The following is a 16,364-nucleotide window of genomic DNA, read 5'->3' as shown; positions in this document are numbered from 1 at the left end:
TTCCGAAAGTTCATCCCTAAATTCTCACAGGTGATGAAACCCCTGTATGCGCTCATCTCAAATAACAGAAATATAACTTGGACAGATAGGCACGAGAAAATAAGACAACAGGCAGTTTCCGCCCTGACCGACGCGCCGGTGTTAATGATATTCGACCCCAATTACCCGATAGAACTACATACTGACGCTAGCTCGGAGAGTTACGGGGTGATTTTGACGCATCAAGTCGAAGGTAAAGGCAAAGTAATAGAGTATTACAGCAAAAGAACTACCCTCGCAGAATCTAGGTATAATTCCTACGAACTAGAGACGTTAGCAGTCGTAAACGCAGTCGAGCGTTTCCGTCACTATCCACATGGACGGGAATTTCTTGTCGTCACGGATTGCGACTCGTCGAAAGCGTCGAGTAATGAAGTACATTTAAATGACAGGGACCATCGGTGATGGGCCTACTTGCAGACTTTTGTTTTTTGACATTATGTATCTGGAAAGTAAACGGACAGCCCACGTAGATTTCTTCTCGCGAAACCCCGTAGATTTAGACCACCGTAAAATTGATAAAATTGCGGAGAAAGAAATCAATCTGGCCGAAATATCGGAATACTGGCTATTAGCCGAACAACGTCGTGATTCTCAAACCTTGGGAATCGTCAAGAAATTGCAAAACTTCTTCAGTTTTTCCTAAACCGCGTCACTGAGAGAGCTTCGAGTACGATTTCATCATTTCGATAGAGTGCTTACTTCGCGTGCTAACTGAGAGTACCACCTAGGCGTTGCCGACGAGTAAAGGATAAAAGAGTCCCGTTGACCGCGTATTCGTTATCGGACCTCAGACCATTGTCATTCGCATCGCGAGTACCTAACCGCCGCAGTTTATTTGTCAAGTCTCACATCTCCCTACCTGTGTTAATAAACTCTGGATCACACCTCGACAATGGCTACTACTGGTGAAGATTCGTTGCCTGCCCACACCTCCAATCCTACTGACTCTCCGACATGTATATATAACGCGATTAAACGAACAACTTGGACAAAAGGGGTAATTAAAGCATACGTTTTATACGAGAAACAGAGACGAAGGTTCGTCAAAGAGACGCTAGTTCTCGCGTAAGATCGACGTACCGTCGTCGGCATTGTTTCGAAGACGCGAAGGACGGAGTCGAGGCGGGAATCGCGTTCTCGTCGTAGTCTCGCGGAACAATGGCATCGATAACAGGCTGTACGCGACCGAGATAATGCGAACGACTCGCGGCAGAAGTTGTGAAGGGCGGACTCGTGCGCGAGACATCCAGTTAATTACGGAACTACGGGGACAAGTTTTCCCGTGGAACCGGCTAGGAATCCGTCAGCTGACGCCACGACAGATGTCCTCGTGCCAGCTCGGCTCCGTGCCCGCCCCCTTGCTGCTTTCGGTAATTCTGACAATTTAGCGATTGTGTCCCGAGCATAATGGGGGCCCGGAGTTGGCTGGGACCCCACGAGCTGGGGGTGTGGCACGAGCCGCAACGATACACACGAAAAGAGGAAGAGAGAGAAGAAACGTCTCTCTCCTTATTGTGTTTAAAATCGCTCGTTCACGAAACTGCGCTTTTGTCCAGGCCAGGAAACGTGGGCGCGATTTGTCCTCCCTGACAAGATTATATTAATGCTCGTTATATTAAGGCAACTGTGCCCATTGAATCGAGGGACCAGGTTTGCCAAGACTATATTTGGGCAAAGCAGTGCTGGGAGATTTTGCGAGACGAGGGATAGGGTAATGACGATCTTCTTTCGAGAGCAATCGTCCATAATCCAATGATGTACGAATGGAACTCGTATATACCTTAAACGCTCTTAAATCCTAGTTTAACGAACTTCTTACAGTGGCCATAAGAGGTATCGGCTTTTCCAGAAGAAACTTGATCGTAAAGTTTTCCGGAAAGGGGATGGCGCGGGCGATCGTGTCACTGTCACGGGGGTTGGTTTCGTGTGTCGCGGTGATACGGGCAAAGCGTACGTTTACGGAACTCTATAGCCAGGTCCATTGTCACCGTCTCCGTCGATCTTTAATCTCGCGTTGAAGCAAAACGTATCGATTGTACTTTTGTCGTGCGACGTCCGACCGAACGATCGATCCCACACCCTGCCAACAGTGCAAACGCCTCCCTTCACATTCGCATTCTTCTGCGTCCGTAGCATTTTCGGAGGGGCCACGGAAACGTGTCGCTAACTGCACTCCGGCATTATTAAGGACGCGTCCCGCGATGCCATTCCATCGTTCGTTAGCAGCCAGACGCACCCTTCGTTCTCCGGCGCCCTTTGTACGCCTTATGGCAATTTATCGGACCAGTCAATCCCCGGGCCTCAGGAATCTCCATTACGTGCCCCCCCTGTAAATTACTCGATATCGCGATAAGGCGGTACGTCTTCCCCGCGTCGCGTCGCTTCCAGAAATATCGGCGATCGATCATCGTGAACTGATCGTCAGCCCTTTCATTAGCCCGCGGAATCCGACTTATCGCGTTAACGCAGCTGCCATCGGCGGCGTCGCTGCATTTCTTACACCCTCCCTCGCTCTCTTTCGCTCGAATTTTTCGTTTACCCACATTCCTTCCTCTGTTATCAGGCTCGTTCGGCTATACGGCTTCTCCTTTTTCCACGTTTCGCCGGTTTCCACGGGGCAATTAATCGAGCAAAGTCTTTTTTCCCGAACCGCGGTTATTTTTATTGGTACGCAGCGCCGATTATACGAACGTGCCCCATTTTCCCGAATGGAAATAGGCTGCCTTAAGTCTGACAAATTGTTCGAATCTCACAGCACCGCCGCATCGATTATTATTACCGTTGACCGTAAATAACGCGTTTCCCTATAAGTATATGAAATTAATAATTGTTTTTTTCCTGCCATCTCCGGCTAACGAGAAATCGCTTCATCGGAAAGCGATAACGAGCGAACGGTATTGCGCCAACTTTTCCATAATAATCGTTATCTAACTAACTCAATCTAACAGCTATTGCCACTGTTACTGTATCGTTTGTGCAAAAAAGCTCGCAACAGATCTTCCGAACAGTCTCGGCCAAGAGAAACAAACGGAAAAACGCCGAGGGTGTTTAAGACGCGCGAAAGCTGGCGCGACCACGTTTTTCAAGCGATAGGTAAATTTAAAGAACCACGCTGGGATGCCTACGGTTTCTTCGATTATGTATGCCAAGTAGCTACAGTGTCGTACATACGGGACACGGCGCTGCGCGGCGAGCAGAACCGTACTTCTCGAATCGCGTGTATATTTATGAACCGGAGGGCGTGTGCACGCGCCGCTGCAACGACGCCAGCCACCTTCTAAAAGAAAACAGTTATTCTGGAAGAGAGTCCGCGCACGATCCTGTTTACCGCTGTTTCCCGCGATGAAATATTTAGCGAAACATTTTCAGAAACAGCCGGTTTCGGCGTGCTGGAAATCTCGCGCCGCCGCAACCGAACATCTGACGTCGTTCGTATTCACTAGAAGCATCGGGAAAAATGGCTGGTTATTTCTTAGACTTTGCAGGCTCATGTAAGACGTACGAAGCAGCCGAAGGCCTTCGAAATCGTCGTTTCGTGCATGTTTACCCACGTACGAGACTGCTAATTGAAAGAACTACGACGCGTTTTTCAGTCGTACGCAATCGGCTCGTTGCTTACCGACGGGAACAAATTAGCCCATGCATTGGTGTTATCGTTGTGTACTTTTCGATTGCCATAGGTATTACGGCCGTGGGCTGGAAAAACCATCGCCGGTTGTGCAGCGTTTGGGTTATTAATAACTTGCCAGGTAAATGTTTACGCGACAAACAGCGAACTTTACGCCTGATTCCTGCGGAAACGCGATACTACGAAAACAGATCGAATGGCGTGGCACGGTGGAAAAGTTCGGAACACAGATTGCAAGAGGGGATTGAGAGAATCAGGGACGAAACGTACGGGTGGCAGGGAAAATATGGGATTTTAATTTGCGTTAACAAAGCGTTATCGGCTGACAAATAATAACTCTATTAATTATGTGGCAACGTGTCCTTTGGGTCCCGTATCTAACACGCTCGACTTCGCCGATAACGAGTTCAATGATATCGACGTCTCGTACCCGTCTCGTAACCGACCGTGTTGGTTTCGACATTACCGTTTCCCCGTGGATGGCGAATGCACGCGAGCGCGCGTAAATACACTGCTAGCAGCCCGGTCCTATTCGCGGATCGAATCTCCATTAATTTCGACGAGCCCCCGTTCCGCTGGAAGCCGCAACATTTTTCCGCTCTCTCGACGCTACGCCCCGCGGCTCAGTTAATTTTTTTTTTTTTTTTTTTTTTTTTTTTTACCTGGCAACGAGCGGCCGCTATTTTTCCGCCGCGAGATCATACGTTACCCAGAGGAACAGAAACGAACGGTAGAGGGAAAGGGCAAGAGAGAGAACATAGAAGAGAGAGAGAGCAGGACAGACGATAATCAATCGATCGTTTGTCAGAATCGCCGGCAACGATATAATTGATTTCTATAGAAAAATGATTGGCGGATAATGAAGCCGCGTTCGATTGATCCGATGCAAATATAGCGTCGTCGATCAGCATTCGGTTAAATATATGCGGGCGTAATTCCTAGAAATCGGAACTGTGATTGATAATATATTTATTCGAACAATATCCGCGGTTAATTAGGTCATAATTAGTAATGATTCGATAACGGATTCGGGATAAATTTGATTACGCTACAACAATTTTGATTAGTAAACCGTCGATACGCGGCTGCGATAATTGTTTGTTATGCGACGTTGACGGGCATCGATTTAAAAAAAGATTCTCTAACACGTCGTTATATCGTTGCAAAATTTCTACTATTTTCACTCATCTCTACTATCTTTGCTAATTTTTCCTATTGCCGAAAATTGTCGATACACGCGATTCGATTACTAACGATCTACATTAACGAACACCAATGTACATCTCGATAAGCAGATTCGATTTTTTGCCAACTATGATCATTTGCCGAATTTTTCGTACAACGTGCCATTATCACCAGCTAGTTATTCCGTCGTAAACGATGTCCGTGGCTGTACTGTCGGTTCAATTATGAGCCGTGCTACGGTTTCCAAATGACACTCCACGGTCCAGCCGCTTGTTGGCTCGAACGCGCGCGTCGCCGCTCGCGCTCACCGATTCAATCTGCATTATAACCGGCTGTTCCGATATGCGAGGCTGTGTGCTCGATACCTGCCCGTATGAACTGCGGCTACAAATAGCAAACTACGGGGTTAAAGCGGCAGAACCGACACGTAGCAACCCCCGAACTCCGATACGGGCATTACGCGACACGGATTGCTAGAATCTTCGATCAATCGAGCCGGCGAGCTCGTCGAAGCGATTCGACGTTCCAGATACGTCCAGTCGATTCTATGCACAAAGGCGCGTCGAAATAGAAATTTTCTGCCACGGAAGATCGATACGTTCGCTCCTGCGATCGTCTCAGTTTCCTTCGACTTTCCTTCCTCCGGCATGAAATACGCTATGCTTAAATCCGCGATATTTTATCGTCGAGCGACAAATACGAAATTTTCGGACAACTTTCGACAAACCTCTTTGTCATCGTCCACCGAATCGTTTAACGAAACTGCTGCCGGGTATATAAAAAGAAACTCGGACTGTTTCGTTCCACGGAATCACGGCCAAAGAAAACGCGAACCAGTCGGAGAAACAAACGGATGATCGAAACAAAGAGTCCGCGGGTCAGACAGTTTGCAGTTTCGAGACCGCGAGCAGCATCTAAGCCAGAAACGCATAGAGGAAGAAAGAGGAAAGACGATAAGTTCTGAATACGGTGGACGAGTATCCACGAGATGCGCGTGGCGCATCGAATTGAAACTGCGCTGCCAAATGGGACGCGAGTACAACGTGAGCCGCGTCTTGGCTCGCGACGGACTCTGGTAAAAGCCAATAATCCTCGAGGCAATAGAAACCCTTCTGGATATTCCGACGTATTACTCGGGTTCCGTTCTCCGCCGGCTTTCGTCGCGGCGGAACAATCGCGAGGCGTGCGTGATTGCACGACTGTGTGGTTACTTGCGACAACTTTTATCGTCGCCGGTGAAAGTCTTCACCAGGAATAATCTGTACAGCGATAGAAAAATCATTTTGCATATTTTATTTTCAATACAGTGTCTATTGTCTTGGCGATGTTTGTCGGACATAGAGATACGTCGTTAGAGACGATTGTTTCTGCCATCTTGATGAAGCGTTTTATTTGAATGGAAGACTGGTGCTAGCTCGGATCTCAGAGTACGTGTATCTTCGAAATGAAAAAAAGAAGTAGCGGTTCGTTCCAAGTTACCGTACTTCCGCCAGAGAAACAAACAGATCGCATTACCGTTCGAAGCTGGAGAATGTTTCGGAGCGTTCTCATTTCTTCATCCGGAAAAGGAGTAGCGTCGCTTTCGTTCCAGCTTTCGGCCATTTGCATGTTCTCGCGACGTTCGAAAAAATATACGCGCCAATATTCGTATACGTTGGAGATATCGGCGAAAAGTTGCCAGAGCAGGCACAGCCGAGACGGCCAAGATCCCAAGATTCCGAGAAAATGGAACGGAAACGCGGGACGGATGAACGGCGGCTTATCGATCGGCGGAGTCCGTTAATAGTTTCGCGGGCTGGCTGTTCCTTTCATCCGCACAGAGAGAGCTGCAGAGTCTCTTTCTTTGTTTTACACGAGGCATAGAGTACCGGAGGATGGCGATGATGCCGGAGGGTCGAGCAGAAGCGCACACAACCGCCACTTGTATCCATTACGGCTCGCGAAGTTATGAGGCCGACGTTTATTGGCTAACTTGTAACTCCTTGCAGCCAGTCTGAATTATTCCCTGGTCCTTGCAGAAGCCTTGTAAGTTTATTTCAATTTGGACCCGTCCCGTCTCCCCCTCGTCACGTTCCTCCTCATCTCCAGCCCTGTCTTTCTTTCCTCCGTCGTTTCCGCTCCGAGATTTATTACGTAGCGGCAGCTACGAATTTTCACGAGGTCAATGCGAGCTCTGGTCAGAGAGAGAAAAAGAGAGGACGAAGCTAGAGAGAAAAGGGACAATGAAAAGAATATTATCTCGCGAGTCTTAATTCGTAACACCTTCAGGACTAGGCGGTGCTTTGAATCCAAACGTTCTCTGGCTGGCAGTGGAACACAGGCAGCGCAGCATCTCCTCGTAAAGCGTACGAGTTTAAAGCGAGTCGCGAAACAAAGAAGAGAATTTTTCTGGCCCGTGGATACACCAGAGGGACGTGAAAAGGAACGCGTAGACAAGAAGAAAATAAAGCGGAAGGTGTTAACGAAACGGGAACTGCTATTATTCCAGCTGGTGGACTTGTCTGCGTGCCAGGTTTATCTCCTCTGGTGGGGTAAACAGCTACGCTCGTTGAGCTCTGATTGGATGGTAGTGCGTCGCGGGTTCGAATCTCTCACTATCCCTGAATTTTTTACAGCAAGTTTTTCCGAAAATTCCCCATATAGGCGAGCTTAGGACACCACCCCTACCTTTCGTATTATTAGACAACTAAAAGGCCAGATCGACAACCAGTCTCTCTCCCCCATACTGTTAATTGACCCACCCGTGGAGGTTTTAAACGGTAAAAATCCGGCACTACCTTGTGTCCTCGTGCCTCCTCCCCCGCAGGGAACAGAAGATGTCTATGAAGATTTCCTCCACGTAAAAAAAGAACTTTTTTTGGTGGCAGGAGTACAAGACTGTTCGCTCCTTTGGGAGCAAGTTATGATGGTAAAGGAGCAGACAGAAAGGCAGAGAAAAAGAAGCTCTCAGCCTTGTAGAGTACAGTAGCGGAGAGTGACGGCGGTCAGGTGGCCTAGGGCCGCGCTACCGCCGCCCTCCTCGGGCGACGACTAGCAGGGAGGGTAGCTAGGGGCAATGGCCTCCCATAACGCCACAGTTAATCAGTTAGGTAGTTTACAGGATTGACTCGGCGAGAGGACGCGGAGAGTGCACCGCCATTAATTCGCAAGAAGTCCCGGGGCACTCCTGTCAAACGCGTAGATAGGCCATCGTGGAGTTTTAGTTTACCCCGCTGTTTCCCCAGAATGCAGCGGAGTGTCCATGAGGATTTCTCCTCAAAAAAAAAAGTTTATTTTCTCCAGAAGCGTATGCTGTATCGTTTGCCTCATTAACAAGACAGTGTCACGTATCGTCCTCCCTTTTCCTCTTGTCGAATTTAATGAATTTACGTCGATCAGCGGAGCGGCGTTAATCGAGAAACGCGGAAACACCAGGTCGGTGCGAGAATCTCGTCGACGCCTGTATTCCTTCTGACTTTTTCAACTCTTCAAACGAAAACCTTCGCCTCGCTAGGATTAGACGATGCCTGGGACACGCGAGGTAAATTCGTTTCCAGACTCGCAGAGGTAATTACGCGATAATTAAACTAAGACAAAGAAAAATTCACGGCTATGAACGTGAAAGACAAGAACCGGAACGAGCTCGAACGTCGCGTCGTCGAACGGGGAAACGTGAACTTCTATAACCTACTTTCCGTTGTCCATAGAAGATGTAAGAAATATAAGAGGTACCCGAGGAGGCCATTAATTTTGAAAGACATTATTAACCGCAAAATCGTTTAGAACGCTTTATACCTATCTTACGTTCAGGGAAGAATTCCCACGGGATCGTTACTTACTTCTCAAAGATAAATATCCCTTTACCGATTTATTTTTCATTCGAAACTCACGCCCGAAAGCGACGAATAATAAATTTATAATTGAAGCGGAGAAAAATGTTTTCCGAGATTCTCCCCTCCTCCCTCTCTCTCTCTCTCTCTCTTTCTCTCGCTCATTGCGCCAAGGTATCTCCCGTGGCCGACAAAAATGTAAAGAAGTTCCTCGTCCATCCGACGATTCTTTGGCAAACGACTCGACAATAAAAACGGCAACAACGAAGCTCTTTCCACGGGAGAACTCGAGTAACATCAACGACTCTTTCTATCGTACCAACTCTGCGGTGCGGCTTCTTCGCGGTCTTTAACCGCCGCGATATTTTCCACGGCGAAGTTTCGCCGGAGCAGCCACGACGAACTTTTCCCCGAGTATTTCCGCGAGCGACGGAGCCGCGAGTGCCACAATTATACGGTTTCTCTGGGCATAAAGCTTCTCGAATGAAAGAGGCCCTCCACGTCGTATGTCGCGGTGTAAACAGTTTACAAGCAACTTTTTCACGAACCAGCTCATTGTGTCCCGGATGTCTCGCGATTTCATCGTCCAGTCCTTAGAAAAATCAACTGAAAGCCGAGATCGACGCTAGAGAAGAAGAAAGAGACACGAGATTTCTCGATGAAAGACAAGGGAAGCGGGTGGCCATCGGGCGACCGCATTCACAGAAATATCACGAAGTTTCGTAACAACTAGGGGTTGATTCTGCGCGTATCTTGGCGACGCAGTCGTGAACATGCGAGTTTATCGTTCGTTATTAGCAAATGTAGCGCGTAAAACTAGGGTGCATCGAAAGGTTGATGAAAGAAGAAGGAAGGGGAGGCGCTGGGAAACGAAAGGAGACAGAGAAGAGAAGACGAGAAACGGGTGAATGTGAAAGAGTCGTGAGTGAGGCTGATATCGGGTGCGGCGAATTTTCCTTGCTTCCACTCCGCTAGACATTGAAAAACTCGAGGAAGGAAACTAAGAGAATCAATTATGCGCCGGAGAATAAAGGGAACGTAAAGAAAGACAATCGCGTACATCCCTCGAGAGAGAAGTCCGCTCGTGACAAGATGACAACTGGCGTGTAATTTGTTTCTCGCGGAGTCAATCGAGCTTCGTTTTTTTCCATAAACTATCCTGCTGACACACGCGTCAAGTAGTTTCTTAATACACGAGTAAGATCGCAGATGTCCGTTTATTCTGTCCGGCGTTTCCCGGAGGACGCATACTGAAACACGGATCGAGCGTAACCGAGCACAATGTACAGAACGTTTCTCGAAGAGTGGTCGGAGCTTAACCAGGGAAACGCACCACGTCCGATGATGCAGCTTTCGCTGATATCAATCAATTTCTTGCAAATGTTGCAAAATCCTACAGCAAATACGACGAAACTTACCATACGTGGTTTCTTCAGCAAACCTTCGTACTCGAACGTACAACCGGACTCTCTGATCGATCCTGTAGACCAGAGGAAAAGCACGGAAAAGGGAGACGTGACGTAGCCAATGGTCAGAAGATTGGCTGGGAAAAAAATGGCAATACCTCGGAGAAGAGCATTCATTCGGTATTTTATCACGCGGAGGTCGGTTGGTGGCGCAGCAGGCGCGCGATTCCAAGTCCTTGGGGAAGTATTCGGAGGGTTTGGCGGAGAAAATCAGTCGGGCAAGAAATTAAATATTACCCCGAGGAACGAGGGTGAGCACCGCGAGTTTCGGTGATCGGGTCGCCGTGGAGGGAATTCCATGTCTCGAGTGCTGGCCACCAAAAGGAACGGTCTGGAAGGGGGAGCTTGATACCGCGATGTACGGGCTGTGTCACCGTATCCCACGGGTATCCAGGACAAATAACATCCTGACATGGACGCGGCAAAAAAGAAACCGCTCTTCCCCCGTCCGGGCAACCCCGTGTCTCATCTTGGTCCCTTTAAAACGCACCTCGCTGCGTCTCTATTCGTTCGCCCGAGAAATATCGATTCGACACTCTCTCCCCTATGGTTTCACGTCGAAACGAGGCAGCTTCGTTTCGTGCCGGTTCATCCGGTTGTCCCGTGCCGAGAATCCAGCGTACGCAGTCGCCCTGTCAATGTGATCGATCGTCTTAGCCGGTAGTTTTTGCTGCGACAATTTTCGTCGAAAATTAATAACATCCTGCCGGTGATTTATTCTACGCAACAGACTCGCGGCCGTGCGACCATTCCGCGCGAGACTCCATATTAATTATGCGCTTAATTAGGAAGCTTGATTAATCGCACGTCGCTGCAACAAGCCGGCGAGCAACAGCCGCGAAACGGGTTAGTTCGTCGGAGAAAATTCGCAAAGACACGCGCGACCGACGTGAATTTTGGGGACGAGCGATGGCGGAATGGCGTGGAATCGAGCGGAAGGTGAAAGAGCCACGGCGAGAATGGTGCTAGAGCGACGCGTTATCCGCACTTTACGGTTCCGTTGTCTGGCGGGTTTAACGGGCGGCTCAAAGCGCGGCCGCGTTTAAGCCGGGCGACAGAGAGGATTCTAATTAAACCAGCCGCGCGGTCCTCCGTCTCCACCTGTGTAGTTGCAGTTATTGTTGTAATTATCGTCGACGCGTGCACTCGCAGCGTGGCTGTTGCCGCCGTTGTTACCGCTCTCGCTCCTCCCGTTGTTGTCGTTCTTGTTGTTGTTATTGTTTGTTGCGAAACTTCTCGATCTCGCCTTGGCTGCCGCGTTCATCCCTCGAGTCCCCGTGAGTTCGCGTTTATCGCGAGTTTCGGTCTACCACCAACTTCTCCTACGTATTCCGGTAACTGGGTTTGCCACGGCAGCTCTAGTATCGTCGCGCTTCTAACTATGCCCGAATCGAGTCGTCCACCATGTGTTCGTCCTTTCGGTTCGAACTGGTTCGTTAAATTTGCCATTTTTTTCGAATCGCGCGTTATCCTAAGCGCGCTATGGCGTGTACTACTACAGTGGCGATTCAAAGATTAATTCGAAAACGAAAAAGATATAAAAATAGTAAGATCACATTTTTTGTTAAAACTTTTCTGTTCTAGAATTGTGAATACCGAATGGTACCACGTTGTCGCGTTATTCCATACTCGCATCGTTTCGTATAACGCGTCAAGGAAATTTATCAAATCTCGAGAGGTATTCCCCGAGACAGGAAATCCTTTTTAACAGGCGTCTATCGCGCATCTCTGCGTAATACGGCGAGTTTACATACGCGCGGACGTAAGTAACACGGTTTCGCGGGTTTACAACGTGTTTAGCGCCGTTCCGTCGCGACTCAAAGCAAATGCAGTTGACGAGCTCTTTGTCCCGAGATTGTACGCGATGTCTCAGCTTCCTTCGTCGTTCGCGCTCTCTCGCTTCTTTCTTTGGTATGGCGCAAAAGCTCTTTGATACTGCACGCAAAGAACGTCTTTCGACGCGTTCAGTACCACAAGCATAGATAGAAAGCGATGAGGCGTAGATACAATCCGCAAATACCCAAAAATATCGTTCCTCGAGTTTTCGCGCCACGCGAATGTTCTATTCTGAAACCGGATTGCTCGTAACGACGCTCGATTCGTCCGGCTGCCCGTTGATAAAGTTTGAACCTACGTTAACACTTTCACACGAACTTCGCAAAGCGTATTCGGACTTGTTCATCGCGTGTAAAGGGAATTTTGGCCGTTTCAGCGGTAAATGCTTGAGGCAAACAGCGATGTTATTGTGGCTGAATATCTGCTGCACGATACGACATGGACAATTGTCTAAGATCTTATTGTTAGACTCGTAAAGGTCTCTGCTCTATAGCGAGAATTCCAACGCTAATAATCCACAGTTCTTGCAAGCACAGTGGCTGTGAAATTTACCAGACACTAAACCAACGTACCAACGACACTCATCCGGCGCAACTTTTAGGGTTTTTGAAAAGAGATCGGGTCGAGGCAACAAAGGTAGCTAGTGAGGGAAAATGGGCGCGATTCGACACGGAAGAACAACCGCGAAATTAATCGCGCGACGCTCGAACCTCGTTTTATGGCGTAGTCTAAATCGGCAGCAGGGAATTGCGAGCGTGCCGCGCGACGCCGATTGCGGCCGACGCGACGCTAAAAACTTTATCGCCCGGCAGCACCGAACTGCATTAACTCCGTTCACCGAAAGTGTCGCTCCATATACAGCTTCATCGAATTCGGTGACGAATACCCAGGGGGAAAAGTAGCCCATTGGTGTCGAGGATACGAGCACTCGTCTCCGTTTTCTCTCTTTCGACCATCACCGCTACCCTAAACCAAATCCCTCGCACGACCGCTCTGCGTGTCTTTTTTCTATCTCTCTCCTTTTTCTTGTTTCTCACTTTTTCGCTCCTTCCGAACCGCTCTTGTTTTAAGCGAGAGAGCCGGAGCTGCGGTTCTGACCGAGCGAAAGTTTTCGTTACTGTTCCGCGGTACGATCGTTACACCGGCCGTGTAATAGAATTTGTTGGAGAAGTTGGCCGCGCGAAATGCCGTCTCGTAAAAAATCGAACTACGCTTACGGCGAGCCTTGGTAGCCACCGTTTCTCTCCCTTTTCCTTATCGTTTGCTGTGAAACTGCGTTCGCCGAGATCCGCCCGATCCGTTTCGAATAGTTTCGCGACCCGAGTATTCCTTGTTGTCGATAAATTGAACGGCCACTGTAATCCTTTGTTCGTTACTTTTCCCAACTGTTCGCCAATCTACGGATTTTCCTAAGAAAAAAAACCGGCGAGGAATCGTTCGTTGTTGCCAGAAACGGGATGATAGAATGATTTACAGAGATGTCGGCTTTAAACGGGGGAATCAGTGGGGGAAGGGTGTGTCGTCGTATAGCCGCAACATCGATATTCTGGTTATTGTTACGATACGTACTGCCGTCGCACCATTTTCATATTTTATTCTATCAACGATATTAATAACTTCTAATTTAAGGGAAAACCAATTTCCACGAGAATTAATCTTTCATCCGTGGTGCGCCCTTTTATCCCCACTCACCTCCTCTTTATGGGGGTGGCGTTGCCAGCCAATAAAATTAATCTCGTTCTATCGACTCCCAATATGAACAGGCTTTCAGAAGCGGTCCCCATATTAAAATCCATCGTCAAAAAGAAAGTGATCTTCCTTTGAACGAATTCATCGTTGCGATAGAAAGACATTCCCACGACACGTGTCGGGGACACGGCTCGACCCGACCTGCCCATCGACCTGCCCATCGACCTGACAGTCAGTCACGTGGCTTGAATCTCATCAAAGTTTCGTCCTTGGCGCGAACACTGAGCTCCCCCGCGGTGCCCACGCCGTTTTCCCTTGGAAGAGCGCGTCTACGCACCGCGGGATACCTTCGACACCCGTGTTCCTCGATTTCCGCAACGCAACTGACATTAAACGCGCTTTCTATTAGCGGCACTCGTAAATATTCGCGCAGACCGGGGGCGAACGGTTATTAAAATCGCGGGATCAACGTTAAGGACATTAATCACGCGCGTGTAAACGGTGGCGGCAAGCGGGTAACTCGTAGGGGATGGGGCTAACTCACGGCTAATTTCTTTCTCCAGGGGCTGGTCATCGAGGGGAAACGACTCGCGCGTGTTTCGTGGGCGGGGTGACGTAACGATTGCTCTACGAGCTTTATCGACGATAGAAGGCCAGAGATAAAGGACAGACGAATCAATTAGGGGGAAAGTTGACGAGCTTTATATCGTTTGGCCGGAGAAGGGTGCAAAGTAGCCCGAGTGCTGTTGTCGTTGAAGGATTCCGTGTTTCGAGACTCGTAACAACGTGCATCGACGGGTACCGAAGTGGTACTTTGTTTCCTTCTCCGTCGATCAATCGAACAATTAAAACGACGAGACTCGGTCGGATCGTGTGGGGTTTAATAGTCCCATCTCTACCGAGTTAAGTATTTTTTTCTTTTTTTTTTTTTTTTTAAGTAACCGTATTTCCACCGATGGTTCGCCTCGATGAAGGGTACTTCGCGGCTTTGTCTATATCACATTGCTCGGAGAATACGAACGTGAATAACCCTACCGAAAGACGAGGAGGAACTGCAAAGTTTGCCTGGAGAGAGAATATAATACCGTGTTACAAATGCTCGGCAGATTCTCGCGTTCCTTCCCAGCGTGCTCCTCTGCTCTTTGTGTTCCATCAATTTCGCTGCTCGGACCACACGCCATTAACTCCGAAATTTAAATGTACACGAACGTTTAAGCGCGACGCAAGTACCATCGCTCGCGCTCTCGGTAACGAATCGCGAAAGCCTTCTTAGGCGACGAGCTCGCGGAACTTTTTACATGACATCTGGCGAACGTAGACGCCGCAAGGAGAATTGTAGGCGGTAGTTGCTCGTGCAAGAGTCATAACGCGACATCTGGTTGGAATGAGCGAGATTCGAGCTCCGGGGGTGGATAAAGACGACACGAAAGGAGGAAAGGGAGGTTAACGGCGGGGAGGGGGAGGAGTGGCGCGCGGTCTCGTCGAGAGAGTACGTAGTTTTTGGCGCATCTACATCGGAGCACGAGACGGTTCAGGCGACAAGAAGACGAAGAGAGTACCGACGACACCGAGACCGCATTATCCCGTGTGCAAGGCATTACGACGCTGGTACGAGTCGTACCACGAAAAACACGCCATCTCCGTGCTCTCTCTCTCTCTCTACCAACGACTATGCCATGATTTTCGTGGTTTTACACGCCCTGCAGCGCTCCTCGCTCGTGTAATTCGTTTATCGTCGCGCGATGACGACGAAATAATCGCCTCGTAACGTATTCCTGCGTCGTTCGGCGTGGCAAGGAACGTCAAAGGCGATGCTGTTTGGGGGCAGTTGGCCGAAACGCGAGCCGCTTTTTCGAACGCGAGAACCCGCACGTCGAGATTACGTCGTCTCGCGCGCGTCTCTTGCCACGGCGTTTAATCTCGCGGTCGAAAGAGGAAAATATCTCGATCGTTTATGCACGGATTGCTTTCGTCCGTTTCCTTCTTGCGCGACTACGCGGTCCAGACACCGTCTGACAGCGGCAATCCCGTCGTCTCTGCGCACACAGAATTCCGTGGCCGGGACAGATACGCGATGCGCTCACCGTCCTGGAAACCGAAAGAATGCGAAATGAACAGGGGATTCCGTTTATCTCTCAAATAATGTCATCCGCTCCGTGACCGTTTTTATCGAGTAACGCGCACGCGCTCTCCGACCGTACCGTCTCGCGTCCCGATTCTGTCACGGGAAACGTTACCTTCTCTCGGGAACATTGAATCGAATCGGGTTTACGCCATGCGTCGGGACGTGTGTCGCTGGTTTTCAAAGTACCCAATCCCTCGCTCGAAGAAATTCGAATTTAATTCTACGCGCGAGTCGAACATTCGAGGACGAATCGCTTCTAATAACCACGCTTCGGCGCACCGATTAAGAATCTCACGAGGCGTCTGCCGCCGATTCTCGTGGAGAGTCTGCCGGTGAGATCGCTCGGATTTTTACGACGCTCGCCCGGAACAGATAACAACGTGACCGGAAACGCGGCATTTCGACTAATTCGAGCGAATGACGGAAAGCGAGATAACGGAAAATAGGAGAAAGGGTGGCTCGCTACGGACGCGACAACGGTGTGTGGGTGAGTTGCCAACTGTCGCTACACGGGGCCTCGTCGGGTAATCACGGGGCTAAACTTTCTCTATAAATCACGAAACGGTTCGCGGATGTGCCGTTTC

This window comes from Bombus affinis, chromosome 11 (genome assembly GCF_024516045.1).
Source record: "Bombus affinis isolate iyBomAffi1 chromosome 11, iyBomAffi1.2, whole genome shotgun sequence".
NCBI lineage: Eukaryota > Metazoa > Arthropoda > Insecta > Hymenoptera > Apidae > Bombus > Bombus affinis.
This window is presented reverse-complemented; position numbering follows the sequence as displayed.